The 13,067-nt window shown below is 49.1% G+C and overlaps 1 non-coding gene across 1 annotated transcript; it reads left to right on the forward strand.

The window, feature by feature from the left end:
* The first annotated feature begins 702 nt into the window (after window positions 1-702).
* Window positions 703-808, forward strand: LOC111774851 (U6 spliceosomal RNA). The gene has a single exon (XR_002810153.2). It is a non-coding gene; the product is annotated as a U6 spliceosomal RNA (small nuclear RNA).
* Window positions 809-13,067: the final 12,259 nt, after the last annotated feature.

Genomic DNA, 13,067 nt, shown 5'->3' on the forward strand with positions numbered 1-13,067 from the left:
ATAAAGAGACGCTGCTGGGAGCAATCCAAGACTGAGCCTCCAGGCCGGGTTTGCTGGGAGTTGCCGGGTCTGGACCTCAAGGGCCCGGGTAGCCATCTTGCAATCAATCACCTCTGCCCGGGGACAGCCCTGACATCCCAGTGGACCCTTGGTTACTTCTTATGTTGTCATTTCACTTTCCCAGAGCTCAAGACTTTGCTGTCTGACCTTCGACTGCTGCTCCACTTCTCTTAGTCTATTTACTGATCTGCAAAATGGGGGTAATAACATTTGCCTCATAGGACGTTGTGGGGGTTACACAAGATGACGGCCTCGAGGGGTCCCCCTTTCTGGCACAGGGCACATCCTTGCTTTGTTAGTCACTAGCACTGTTACTTGTGGTTTTAATTCTCACCACAGGTACAGGAGGGAGCAATTCTAAGTATTATCACTTTAAAAATGAGGAAACCGAGGCTGGGAGGGGATAGGACTTTCGTCCAGAGTCACACGGATGGCTAAGTGAGGATCAAACTCTAGGCGACCGCATCCGGAGCCCAGGCTTTCTGCTAATGTCCGTGATAATATATGGGGTGGTTTTATGTGCTACGCAGGTGAAATTTTCACTCTTAATAGTTACATATCTATTTTATGGTCTATTAGAAAAATGCAGGTTTTCTATTTATGGTAGTGTTGTAAATTTTCCTTTTAAAATAAACTTATTTAGTGCTCGCTTTGGCAGCACACATACGAAAATTGGAACGATATCGAGAAGATTAAATGGCCCCTGTGCAAGGGTGACATGCAAATTTGTGAAGCGTTCTGTATTTTTACAATGTTATACGTCAATTATATCTCAATAAATAAATACATTAATTAAATTAACTTATTTAGAAGCACTATTCACAACAGCCAAAAGGTAAAAGAGCTCAGATGTCCATCAACGCATGATAGGTAAACAAAATGGGGTCTATGCATATAATGGAATATTATTCAGCCATAAAAAGGAATGAAGTGCTGACACATGCTACGACAGGGATGAAGCTTAAAAACATTGTGCTGAGCGAAAGAAGCCAGATGCCACATCCTGTCTGATTCCGTTTACGTGAAACGTCCAGAATAGGCAAATCCACAGAGACAGGGTGCAGGTCAGTGGTTGTGAGGGTCTCTGGGGAGGTGGGGAAACTGCTGCCTGGGGACGGGTCCTCATGCTGGAGTGATGGAAGTGTTCTGGAACTAGACAGACATGGTACACCGTGAATGGACTAAACGCCACTGAATTATTAACTTTAAAATGGTCGATTTTGTTAGGTCCATTTCACCTCAATAATAAGAAAATTAACTTATTTAAGTTTAACAAAGGAAATTAATTTACTTCAAGAAAAGTCAATTTATTTTAAGAAAAATAGGAAGTAGATCATAGCCCAGAGGGAATGCAGATCTGGGAAGAATTGCGACAGCGGGATGCAGAAAATACAGCATCCTGTGATCCATTCAGAGCGCAAGCCCTCTCCTTCGGGCCGAGGCTGGCTGAGTCTGCATCTTGCCTTCCTTTGTGTTTTCCCCCTGCAGCCAGCTCGGTGCTTAGAAAGTACTTGTTGAGCGCAGCCCCGCCCGGCTCAGCCGGCTCAGCTAATTGAGTTAAGGCGAGCTGAGTCGGCCGAACGCACCAGCTGGCCAGCCTGGAGGAGTTCCAAGTTGAAGATGCTAAGAATCGCACTAATTCAATCAGCGGCTGAGAGGTAGTCTAAGGAACCGGCCGTGTGTCTTTCCTCCCCTGACCTCCCCCGTGTTCTGCTGGCACCTTCTGAGCTGCGCCCGCTCCGTAAGAGATGTTCCTTCCCTGGAATCCCCTGTGTGTGGTTGCTGAAGACACCCGGCAAGAGAGTGTGGGAGAGAAGCAAAAAGGAGAACAGTCCTCAGGCTCAGCACCACCCCTGGGCGATGGGAGAAAGGGCCCGAAGGAAGCAGAGAAGTTTCTGTGTGTCTGTGTACAGGTGCGGTGACCATCAACAGTCTCCTTGTCCAAAACACTCATCAAGCATCTAGCGTAGCCATAGGACTAAGCTCCTTGTCTCGAGTTTGATCGCCTGAGTTTAAGACTGGATGAGGACCTTGGAGAAATTAATTCCTCTCTGCAACTTCGCCCCCACCTGTAAAATGAGGATTATAATAGTAGGTATGGGGTCCTTGGGGAAGAGTCAGTGAGACAACACCTGTCAAGCGCTTGGCGAATAGTTCCGGGAAATTTGTAAGTGCTCAGAAAGGTTAGCGATGGTGATCAACAGTGGCCGGGGCTGCAGAAAGTGTGTTTGAAATACACGGCGGGGCTGGTGCACGGAGCCCAGCTTTCCAGACACAGGAGGACAGAGCAGAACAGTTGTTTGTAAACATGCTAAACGGAAGCACGTGGCTTACTCGTGTCAGTTCTTCTGGAATGGTGATGTAAGCTCGAGGACAAGGAGGGAGGAGGGGAATCTGGCTGTTCTTCTCCATTCCGGCAGGATTCTACCTACAGGAGTCCCCAGCGGCCGCCTGCACCCGCAGACCAGAAAAAAAGCTGCATAAAGTCTTGCTCTTTCTGCTCTGGGAAGCTGCTCCGTGAGTGTTAAGGTCTGCATCCTAGGCGAATAATCAGAGATGCACGGCAGGGCTGCGTGGTGGTCTCTGCCCTTGGACCCCTAACCACCTACAAAGCTTCAAGGAGGCGGGAATCCGAGGTGTGATTCCCCAGACTCGCTCGGCACCATGTTGCTGCGTGGCCTTGGCCAAGTTCCTGCCTCTTTCTGAGCTACTGTTCCTCGTTTATGAATGAGTGAGAGGGCAAGGGTTGCAGAAAATCACTGATTTTTAAGCTCCAAAAATATGAGGAGCTGTTTGTTTAGATAAAAGCGTACAAGGGAACTGAATATACACCCGGACACGAGAATTTCTGCGTGATTGACATAGGAGTGGGGAGTCCTGTAGGGACAGCCACTGAGCTCTGTCACGCGTCCTCCTTGCTCCCCTCCGCTGTCTTCCTCCCTCCAGCGGCTCCCAGGATGCACAGTTGAAAACTGCTGACTCGAATGAATTCAGGCGGCAGGGCTAGAGTCCCAGGGTGGGACAGAACAGGACGGGGTCCCCAAGGTGGTCTCCAGCAGCCTGGAGAAGGTAGAGGCCAGACCTGCATTCAGGTCTGGCTGCCCCTTACTGGCAGCGTGACATGCAAGTGCAGGGCATCAGGTCTGTCTGCCCACCTAGTATCCGTTCCTCCTTCAGGTAAGAGCATCCTGATGTGCTTTGGGGGAACCACTCAGTCTCCCTCCGTGTGGTTTAGCTAGGCTTTGGCAGTGAGCACATGATTGGGGCCTGCGCCATCCCCCTTGCAGAGTCATTGGTTTAGCAATGGGAAACTGAACTATCAGAGCTCACCAGACCTAACCCTGCGATTTTTACAGCGGCAACCAGGAGAAAGCCTAGATTTGATTCCAGGAAGATGTAAAAGAGGTGGAGAGAGCCAATCTGAAAATGAAACCAATACAGGGAAAAGCAGGGTCAAAGAGATGGAGAGAGGCAAATTCCTGAAGACTTCATCGAGCACCTGGATCCAGCCATGCCTGAAGCTAATGCAGCCCTTGCTTCTCAGTCAATACTCCAATACATTTTGATTGAGTCCATTTAAGTTAGGAGTTTGTCACTTTGCAACTGAAACTTGATAACTAATATACGTGGGCAAGTTATTTAACCCCTTTAAGTTTCATTTTTCTCATCTACTAAGTGTCTCTAAAAATCTATAAACCTTACCTTTAAGTGGATCTATAAACACATATATTCTATTACAGCAGCAGCAGCAAGACATTAGCCAGAGTGGTTAAGGATTTTGAATATTTATTAGTTCTCAGGAAATCAAAATAGGTAATATCAGTCCACTTTATTCTATAAATGAGGGTTGGGGGAGCAACAGACAAATGTCCATTATAAACAGGAACGGAGAAAGCGGGAGGAGGTCACACATTAATGGGAAAATAACATGGGGAGTGCATACGGGGCTTTGAGTTTGGATTTTTCAATGAGATGGGGGAAGAGTCTGCAGGGGCCTAAGGTTCCCCCAGTTCTGCAGGTGGGGCTGAGTGCAGGGAAACCCCAGTCATATAAGCTCCCGGGTCCTCGAGGCCAGGGAAAATCTAGGGGAACCGTCCAGATGAATTTGTCTTCCAGCAGAAGGTCCGAGGCCCGGCCTCTACAACTGTGGGTGCGCTCCCGACGAGCCATTACAGTTCACGGCTGACTTCGAGTGCGTGGCCAAATCTTGCCTGGACGGACGGACTGGCCTGTGGGGGCCCGGAAGAGCTGTTCCTGGAGACTGCCGTCTCAGAACGCTATTGTCATCTGCTCAGGAACCCTTGAAATCGAAAGCCCCGAGCTCCCCTTGTCACAGCCGTCGCACATAAATACCACCAGGGGGGATTTCCCACGGAATTTTTTTGCAACCACTCAAATGTTTCATTTCTCATTGTTTGCCAGCCCCTCTCGGAGCCTCAACTGTCACAGCAGCAGCCAACACAGGCTGCTTCTCCCCCAGGACCCCACAGCGCTTGCATTCGCTACCCCTCCGTGTTGGGAAGCTGGCGTTGGCAGGAGACGGTCGGCTCGGCCGGGGAATAAGGTCTGTTAGTCAACTAGTGAAGCGAGTGCGCAGAGGGAATACCCAGCTTTACCCAGCCCCCTTGCTGGGGAGGCACAACTCGGTGCCATCCCCTGGTTATTATTAAAACCATGGCGACTAATAATTATATTTATGGAGAGAAAGCCCTGCCACACGTCCAAAGCACTTGACTGAAATATACGAGGCAGCTGTGAATTTTTCACTTTTTTAAAATATGAACTCGGATCATATTTTTTTCCTGACCCAGCATGTTGGAATGGAATTCTAAGTTGTATTCTGTACATCTGTGTTTAGAAAATATAACCTTTAGCGATTGACTGAAAAGCATCTGTTTGGGGCAGGCACGGCGCTTGGCATTTTGGGGATGAAGAGATGAGTACGGTGGCGCCGCCTGTCTGTAAGGAGCCCATGGTCTAGGGAGATGTAGAGACGTCAAGGCAGTGTCGGATGGGAGAGTGCCTGGGGGGTTGTCCAGGGGATGCGTTCCGAGGGCTGAGTAGGGGTGGACAGGTGTGTGATCTGTTCCCTGTTGGCCCTGAGTACACAGGGGATGCGTAACCCCAGGCAACCGGACAAGGCTGGGCATCAGTGGAACAGGCTGATTCTCTGAGGATCAAAAACAATGAAGATACCTATAAACATCCATTCGCGCTCTGCACGACCCGGGTTGTTCTCGTAATGACTTTATTCATGTGGCCATTCATTCATTCATCCATTAAAGGCACAAATATTTACTGATCACTTGGGGTGTGCCAAGGCGAGGCCATATGCTGAGGATACAGAGGTGACCCAAATTAACCTGGTACCTTTCCTCTGGCCGTTTCCATCCGAGCCATTCAACAAATACCTCCGTAAGATAATAAATATACGATACAATAAAGAACCCTTGAATACACATATGAGAACCTGCCTGTGCCTCATTTACTGACCTTATGCCAAGCGCTGTGGGGGCTGCAAATTTGGGTCAACGTTTTGTGCAGCAAAACCCTGAGGATCAACCAGAACTGATGGAAAGAGGTTGGGGAGTTTGACAACTGCCCTTTCCAGTGTACGTGGCACTTTTTACACCATGGACATTCTGGATCCTGCCAGCAAGACCAGGCAGACAGGAGTGATCCTCTTCGCTTCTCAAGGCAGGAACCCCAGTCTTAGAGAGGTGAAGGGCCCGGCCTGCTGGAGGTCACCCAGCTAGAAAGAGCAAGATTGTTATGCCTGTTTTTACAGTGACAGAAACGGAAGCAGAGCGAGGTGGCCATTTTATTTTCCCAAAGTCACAGCGTGTGTCGGTGCAGAGGGAACAAAAGTGCAAAATTTCACCCGGAAAAGGAACAAAAGATCTTGAAACAGGCGAGTCTCAGAAAGTAAGGACTGAGGGAGATGTTAACACAGGGAGCATGAATCCCAACTCACATCTCTTCCAAGGGGGGAAACTCTCTCTTTTCTGTCTCTGAATAGGTGGGCCTTAGCCTGGCCAGAGCTGATCTGAAGTCACCGGAACTAACATTTATCAGCACCTCTGATACCCCAGACATCACAATATCCCTGCCGGGGGAGGAAGACTCCCATTTTGCAGATGAGGAGGTTGAAGCCTTGGCCACAAACAACTAGACAGTAGCAGAACCAGAATTGCAACTCTGGTCCATCTGATTCCAGGACCTGTGGAGTTTCTCTACCCCAGAGCTGCCTCTCCCTGGGGTGCCTAGAAGTCCGTGCAGCAGGATGCTGGGGGAGGTGGCCTGAGGAGGCCAGGCCCAGGGGCTGAGCCTGCAGCGCTGCCCAGGAATGCAGCCCAGCCCGCCCACTTCTTAACACAGTGGCATCCCTGACAGACACCCTTGTCCTTTTCCTGTGCTGGCCTTCGTAACACAATAAATAAAGCCTTAGAGTAACGTGACCTGAGCCAGGCAGTAAATGATGGCACTGTCAGTTGTACACGACTGTTGAAACAAACACAGACTGTGATCATCGTGCTGTACAGGGAGAAAAACATTTGGCAAATGAGATTCCATTTTCACATTGGTTTGTGCTGAGCATATAAATTTCCTGCGGGCCGGCCAGCGTTGGGGATGTGTAATTGATTGCCTGCATTATAATAAACAAGCCGTGACAGGTGATCATTCATCATATTCGCTGAACGTTCCAGCACACCAGAAAACGGAGGAAGAGAAGGAACGCGCGAGCGAGGGGAGAGGAGAGGTGGAGCCTGGGGGAGGGGAGGGGGTTGGAAAGACCTAGAGTTCCCGACAGACAGAAAGCCAGGGAAGGGGCGGGGGAGAGGAGCTGCAGAGCGGGCTGGGGGAAAGTGAAAGCAATTACTATAATTCTTCTGATTATCTAATTTGTTCTTTCTGGTCTTCGTTATATGACCCTCCCCCACCCCACTCCAACATAGGAGGTCCCCCTCGGGGACTTGGGAAGACACAGAGAATGCTCCTCCCAAGATTGAGGAGAGCAAGGGGAAAGGCGAGGTGGGGGAGGGGCCGCGTCTAGTTGTAACCGGAGTAGATACATCAGGAAAACCTCGGGAGGAGCGAGTGTGTGTGTGTGAGTGTGTGTGCGCGCGCGCGCGCGCTCCTGCGAATGTGTGCTGGGCTGCGCTTCGCTTCTGCACTGTGATACCTCCAGTCAGATGGTTAGGAACCAGTCTCTTTAAATAAAAAATTTTAAAGGGTGTTTGAAAAAACAAGGGGAAAGTTCCTTTTATTGGAGAAAAGGACAGTATCCAAGTTGGCATCAGATCTGGTTCCAGAAGCGTGTCATATGGTGCGCTCGCTCCTCCGCCTCTCTCTGCCCTTGGCCCGGGGCTGGGGGTCGAACAGGAGCTGCTGGGAAGCACCCTCCCCTCCAGGCGCTTCAACTTAGACAGGCACGAGGCGGAAGCACATTGGCATATGAAGGACGGAAAGACAAATGAAGAGCCCTCGAGCCGGCGCGCGCCTTAAACAAGTACTTACATTATGCAAAAGCCAAGGCCCTCGACAAGGGGCTGACTGAAGAGGGAGACAGGGAGGGATTCGGCTCAGAAGAGGCTCCCTAGTTCTCGCCCTGCCAATTTCCAGCCCTCCCATGCCCACCCATCCGACGCCCTCTCATCCTCTCCCGGGTACCAAATGCTTTGCGCAGGTGGGAGCCTCTAGCCCGCAGAGCCGGGAGCTGAGGGGGCGTGGCCCGCGCTAACATCGGGGGCGGGGCCGGGGTGGGGCTTAGTGGGGGGCGGGGCGCTGCTGGAGGGGGCGGGGCGAGTACCGAAGAAAGACGGTAACGTTACGGGCGACTTTGCTTTTCACCCCTCACTGCTTTCTAGAGTCTGCCTTTTGATCACAGTGTTAACAACTGTGATCTATTACCTTCGAGTTTATTGTAAAGTCACTGCTTTGGGAGGATCTGTTCGAGGCACCCACCTTCTCAATGCTGTGACAGCAGGCCCAGCAGCCTGGGCTGCTTCCCCGGGTGATGCGTGCTGTCTTTGGAAGATTAGCAGCTCATCTGGGGCTCCCGAGAATCCCGGGAGATAGCTAGGGCAGGAGCTGTTGTCCCAAAATGCTTCTCTCTTCCCATCTCCACGCAACAACCTGGGAGGTAGGTCTTGGGGTCCCAATTTGACAGGGGAGGAAACTGAGGCACAAGAAATGAAGTTGCTTGCTCGAGGCTTGGGTATGAAAAGAATAAAAAATAGAACCCAGGAGTCTTCTTCCCTCGTGCTTTCCAGCAGCCCTCTGAGGACACACACTTTCTTCTCCCAGCCCCATAAATGGTAAATACACAAATATCTATGGGGAAACAGAGTTCAGTCTGTTTGGAAAGGTGGTGTAGCCAATCGCTTACCAAGCCCTCTTGCTTTTTCTCCTACATATTGCTCAAATCTACCTGCTTCTCTCCACCACCACTGTGCCCCCAGACCAAGCCATTTCTCTCCTGGACTGTGGCTCGCATTGGTGCCCCTCCTGACACTGTCACCTGCTCTGATCCATTCCCCACCGGCAGCCCGGATGGTCTGTTCATTCCTCTCAGCATGAAAACACTGTCCAGGCCCTTCACCAGCTGGCCCCGCCTGCCTCCCTAGCTCCACCTTTTTTTTTTTTTAATAGTAAAATACACATACCATAAAATTTACCATTTTAACCATTTTAAAGTGTGCAGCTCAGTGACACTTAAGTAGATTCACACTGTCGTGCAACCATCTACTGTGTCGTCCAGAGCTTTTTCATCACCCCAAGTGGAAACTCCTTACCTGTTAGCTGTCACTTCCCATTCCACCCCACCGCCAGCCTCTGGCAACCACCCATCTACCTTCTGTCTCTACGGATTTGCTTATTCCGGATATTCCATATCAATGGAATCCCACAACACGTGGTTTTTCATGACTTCTTTCACTTAACATAATGTTTTCAGTGTTCATTCATTTGTGGCAGTGTGGGTACCTCAATCCTTTTTATGGCTGAATGATATTCAATTGTATGATAGAATACCTTTTGCTTATACACCGATGAGCATTTGGGTTATTTCCCACTTTTGGCTCTTGTGAATAGTGCCTCTGTGAATGTTTGTGTACAGGTTTTTTGTTGTCGTTGTTTGAACACGTGTTTTCAGTCCTTTTGGGTACGCACTTAGGAGTGGAATTGCTGGGTCGTGTGGCAGTTCTATGTCTAACTTGTTGAGGAACCAACAAACTGTTTTCCACAGTGTCTGCCCCATTTTGCATTCCCATCGCAGAGCACAGGCTTCTGATTTTTCCACATCCTTGCCAACACTTGTTATTTTCCACTCTTTCTTTTTACGGCCATCCCGGTGGGTATGCCTAGCTCCATCATTTAGTTCTCTCCCCCTTGCTCTCACCACTCTGGGCTTTCAAGTCCACAAATATGCCACTCCCTCTTAAAAGGGGCCTTTGCATATGCGGTGACTTCCGCCTCCCCTCCCTCCAAGGCTAGCTCAGATCCCCCAGTGATGATGCCTCTCCGACCCCTAGTCTTGCTTTCCCAGCTCCCCACTTAGTTGTAAATTTACATTTCCTTGTGCGATTACTGATTTCTGTCCATCTTCTTGCTTGACTACATGCTCCCCCCAGGAAGGGACAATTCTGCTTTTGTCGTCCGCCGTATCCCCAGCATTTATCTCAGTCCTGGTAGATTCTCAGATCTACCAACAAATATTTGGTGAATGATGGATGAACAATGAAGGAGATCCAAGTTCGGGTCCCACGTCCTTGTGAATTTCCTTTTTCTTTCTTTCACTGCTCAGTGCAGTCAGCAGACCTCCGTAAGTTAGTAAGTAACTGAAAAACCTACCTTGTCCGTAAGGAATTTGGAGACTGGTGGGTTCTGGTTGCAGAATTACTGCTCACTAATATCTCCCTTAAGAGCCATCGTGATTCTGGCACAGGATTCCCAGGCTTGCGTGGGAATTGTGTCGCTTCTGCCCTGCAGAGCTGCTGAAGGTTTAGGAACTTGAAATATATTTGCTCGGTGTAAACATGACCCCGGCATGACAGGGTGATCCCTGTGTTTGCCAAGCCATTAATTTTTATGTAATAACAGCGGCCACAACAAACTGCATTTCCCCCACATTCTGAGTCGTCCTTAAGGTCAGATCTGTGGGATTGTGTGAGACAAAAACCTTATAAACTAGAATGTAGTGGTGAGTCTTTTGGGTTTATGGCTCTGCTCCTACACACAGCTCCAAAGAGCTGAAAATAGAGGATTAAAAATTCATGCAGCTACTTTCTTCCAAGGAACTCCAGATGCTTCCGATGATCTTTAGCCTGTGAAGTCATTAGCGGTCAGATATCACCATGCCCATCCCAAGACAGGGAAACAGTGGCCCAGAGATACGAGGCGTCTTCATCAGGGCCCCCCGACAAGGAGCAGCAGGCTCCGGCAAAGAGCCCCCCCCCCCATCTTTCTAGCCCATGCCCTCTCCATTAGCTTGATTAGGGCAATTGATTTATTCACTCTTCGTGGTTGAGAGGGGGAAAGAAACCAACATGCCATTTGTGTGATATAAATGTCTCTGGAAAAAGCTAAAAAACATTGTGTCATACATATTTTCTTAATACCACAGTCAATCATACGTGTCCGCGTGCACAGTTCCATCAAGTTCTGTCAGCCGAGGAGGGGAGCGGGGGGAGGCTCAGGACTTCGCTCTGGACCTCTCAGTCCCAGCTAGAGACACACTGGCAGTGTTTTCTTTAGCACACTGCCTTTAGAGACCCTCCCAGAGGTCTCAGAAGCTCGAGATTGGGCCAGAACATTCGTAGGCAGGGAAGCAATGGGGAGCGATGCCTGTTAACTGGCCAGTTCCCAAAGGAAAAGATGAGGATTGTCACTTCCTCACTCAGTGAGCTCCCTGGACTCATAGAAGGATCCGGATCTCAACGTACTTCCTCTTCCCCACCCCCTCCGCCCATTATCCCAAAGCCTTTAATCCCAGTGATTCGACTGTTAGGAATTTAACTCAAGGAAATAATTAAAGTCGTGTAAAACGACTTAGGGACACGATGTTCCTCACAATGGGTAGACTCAGGTGTAAGGTTAGAGACAACCTCCATAGCCAACCAACCACAGGCGACTGAAAAATAAATCAGGTGGTTCCTCCCCTAAGACCCTGCTCAGATTTAAAAAGAAAAAAGACTGGAGGGAAATAAACCAAGATGTTCACAGACTTTGCCTTTGGGTGTGGAAATACGAGCAATTTTTTTGTTTGCTGTAGTAAGTTCTTGTTTTTGGATGATCTATTCAAAACCAACTTAAATGTGACTCTAACCGAAATTTTTTGAAATCCCTAAGAGTTAGATGTCATAAATGGAATAGGAAGGGCCCCAAAGTAAAGGCCTGGAGGCAAATCAGAGTGAAAGAGGAAGGCAGCCTGACGGCAGGGGTAGATTCCAAATGCTGAGTGCTAAGGATAAGGTGGATTTGTGGGCTGTGGGTGGACTTGTGTCTTTTGAAAGCCCAGGAGAGGAATACACTGAATGCAACAGGCAACTGGGAGCCACTGTTGATTCTTGAACAAGAAAAGACACAGGCAGTTCCAAGTCAGACCAGGAAGATGCAGTCCAAGAAGTGAACGAGCTAGGAGTGAATCTTGTGGTCTCCTAACTCTTTCATGGAAGGATCTGATTTCATTGGCTTTGGGGGTAAAGGAGTTTGGAGAATCACAGAACTCTAGATCTGAACGAAATTTGGAGATTGCTTTCATTTTATAGAGAGGACAAGTGCAGCTTAAAGAGTTAAGCAACTTGTCCCCTGACACACAGCAAGATGGTGGCCAAGTTGGGACTGCCAACCAGGAGTCTCTATTCCTAGTACCGGTCCCAACCCACCTCTCTGCTGCCTGGGATCTCAATTCTGGGATGTTAACCAGATGTACAACCATCTAGAAGAACCAAAGACCCTGGTCTGTTTCTTGGAGTCTCACCTAAAACTTCATCTTTTCATCCATCCGTCCATCTATAATCTATCCATCCATCTAACCATCCATCCATCCATCTATCCATCCATCCATCTATAATCTATCCATCCATCCATCTATAATCTATGCATCCATCCATCCATCCATCCATCTATCCATCTATCCATCCATCCATCTATAATCTATCCATCCATCCATCCATTCATCCATCTATAATCTATGCATCCATCCAGCCATCCATCTATCCATCCATCTATCCATCCACCATCCATCCATCCATCCACCCACCCACCCATCCATCCATACACACTTACTAAGCACCTATTAGGAGACAGACTTATTAAGTGTAAGAGGAGGAGTGGAGGGGAGGCGATGATGGCACACAGTTGGTACTCAATAAATATTTGTGGAAAGGAAGAAGGACGGCAGAGAAGGAAGGAAGAACAGTTCCTGCCCTCAAATGGCTCAGGACCTAATTCAGGAAACAGATTCAACCTTGTACAGGGGATGAAAGCCATGCTCTCACAGAGATATGACCTCACGTTCTACAGGCCCAGGCAAGACGCGTAACAGAACCAAACCAAAAAGAGTCAACTTCCAACTTTAGAAAAGTGCTTAATTCAGATAACATTTATAGAGCCGCTACAGTGGGCCAGACTGGGCGATTAGGGTTTCCACTATTTCCCCACAGGTTACACGTTAAACCCAAAATGGACAGGAGAAGGGACGGTGGAGGGTGAAAACACAAAGAGTCGTCAGGCTCTCAGAAAGGACAGATGTTAGTTTCTCTGAACACTCTGACTTCTCTTTCAAACGCCAGCCTCTTTGTTCGATTTTCCTTTGGCGCACAGGTTCTGGGGGCCGTGGCTCTGTCTGGTGGGGGGAGGGCCAAGCATAAGCCACACTCAGACCCTCCCCCCCGCCCCGCCCTTCTCCATTTCCCTTTCCAGTTATTCAGGCTTCCCAGGCCGTTTCAGCCTCATGTTGCCAAGAGAACATAAATCAGGAGGCCAGAGCTCTGGGCTCTTTGAGA

Source organism: Equus caballus, chromosome 8 (genome assembly GCF_041296265.1).
Source record: "Equus caballus isolate H_3958 breed thoroughbred chromosome 8, TB-T2T, whole genome shotgun sequence".
Lineage (NCBI taxonomy): Eukaryota > Metazoa > Chordata > Mammalia > Perissodactyla > Equidae > Equus > Equus caballus.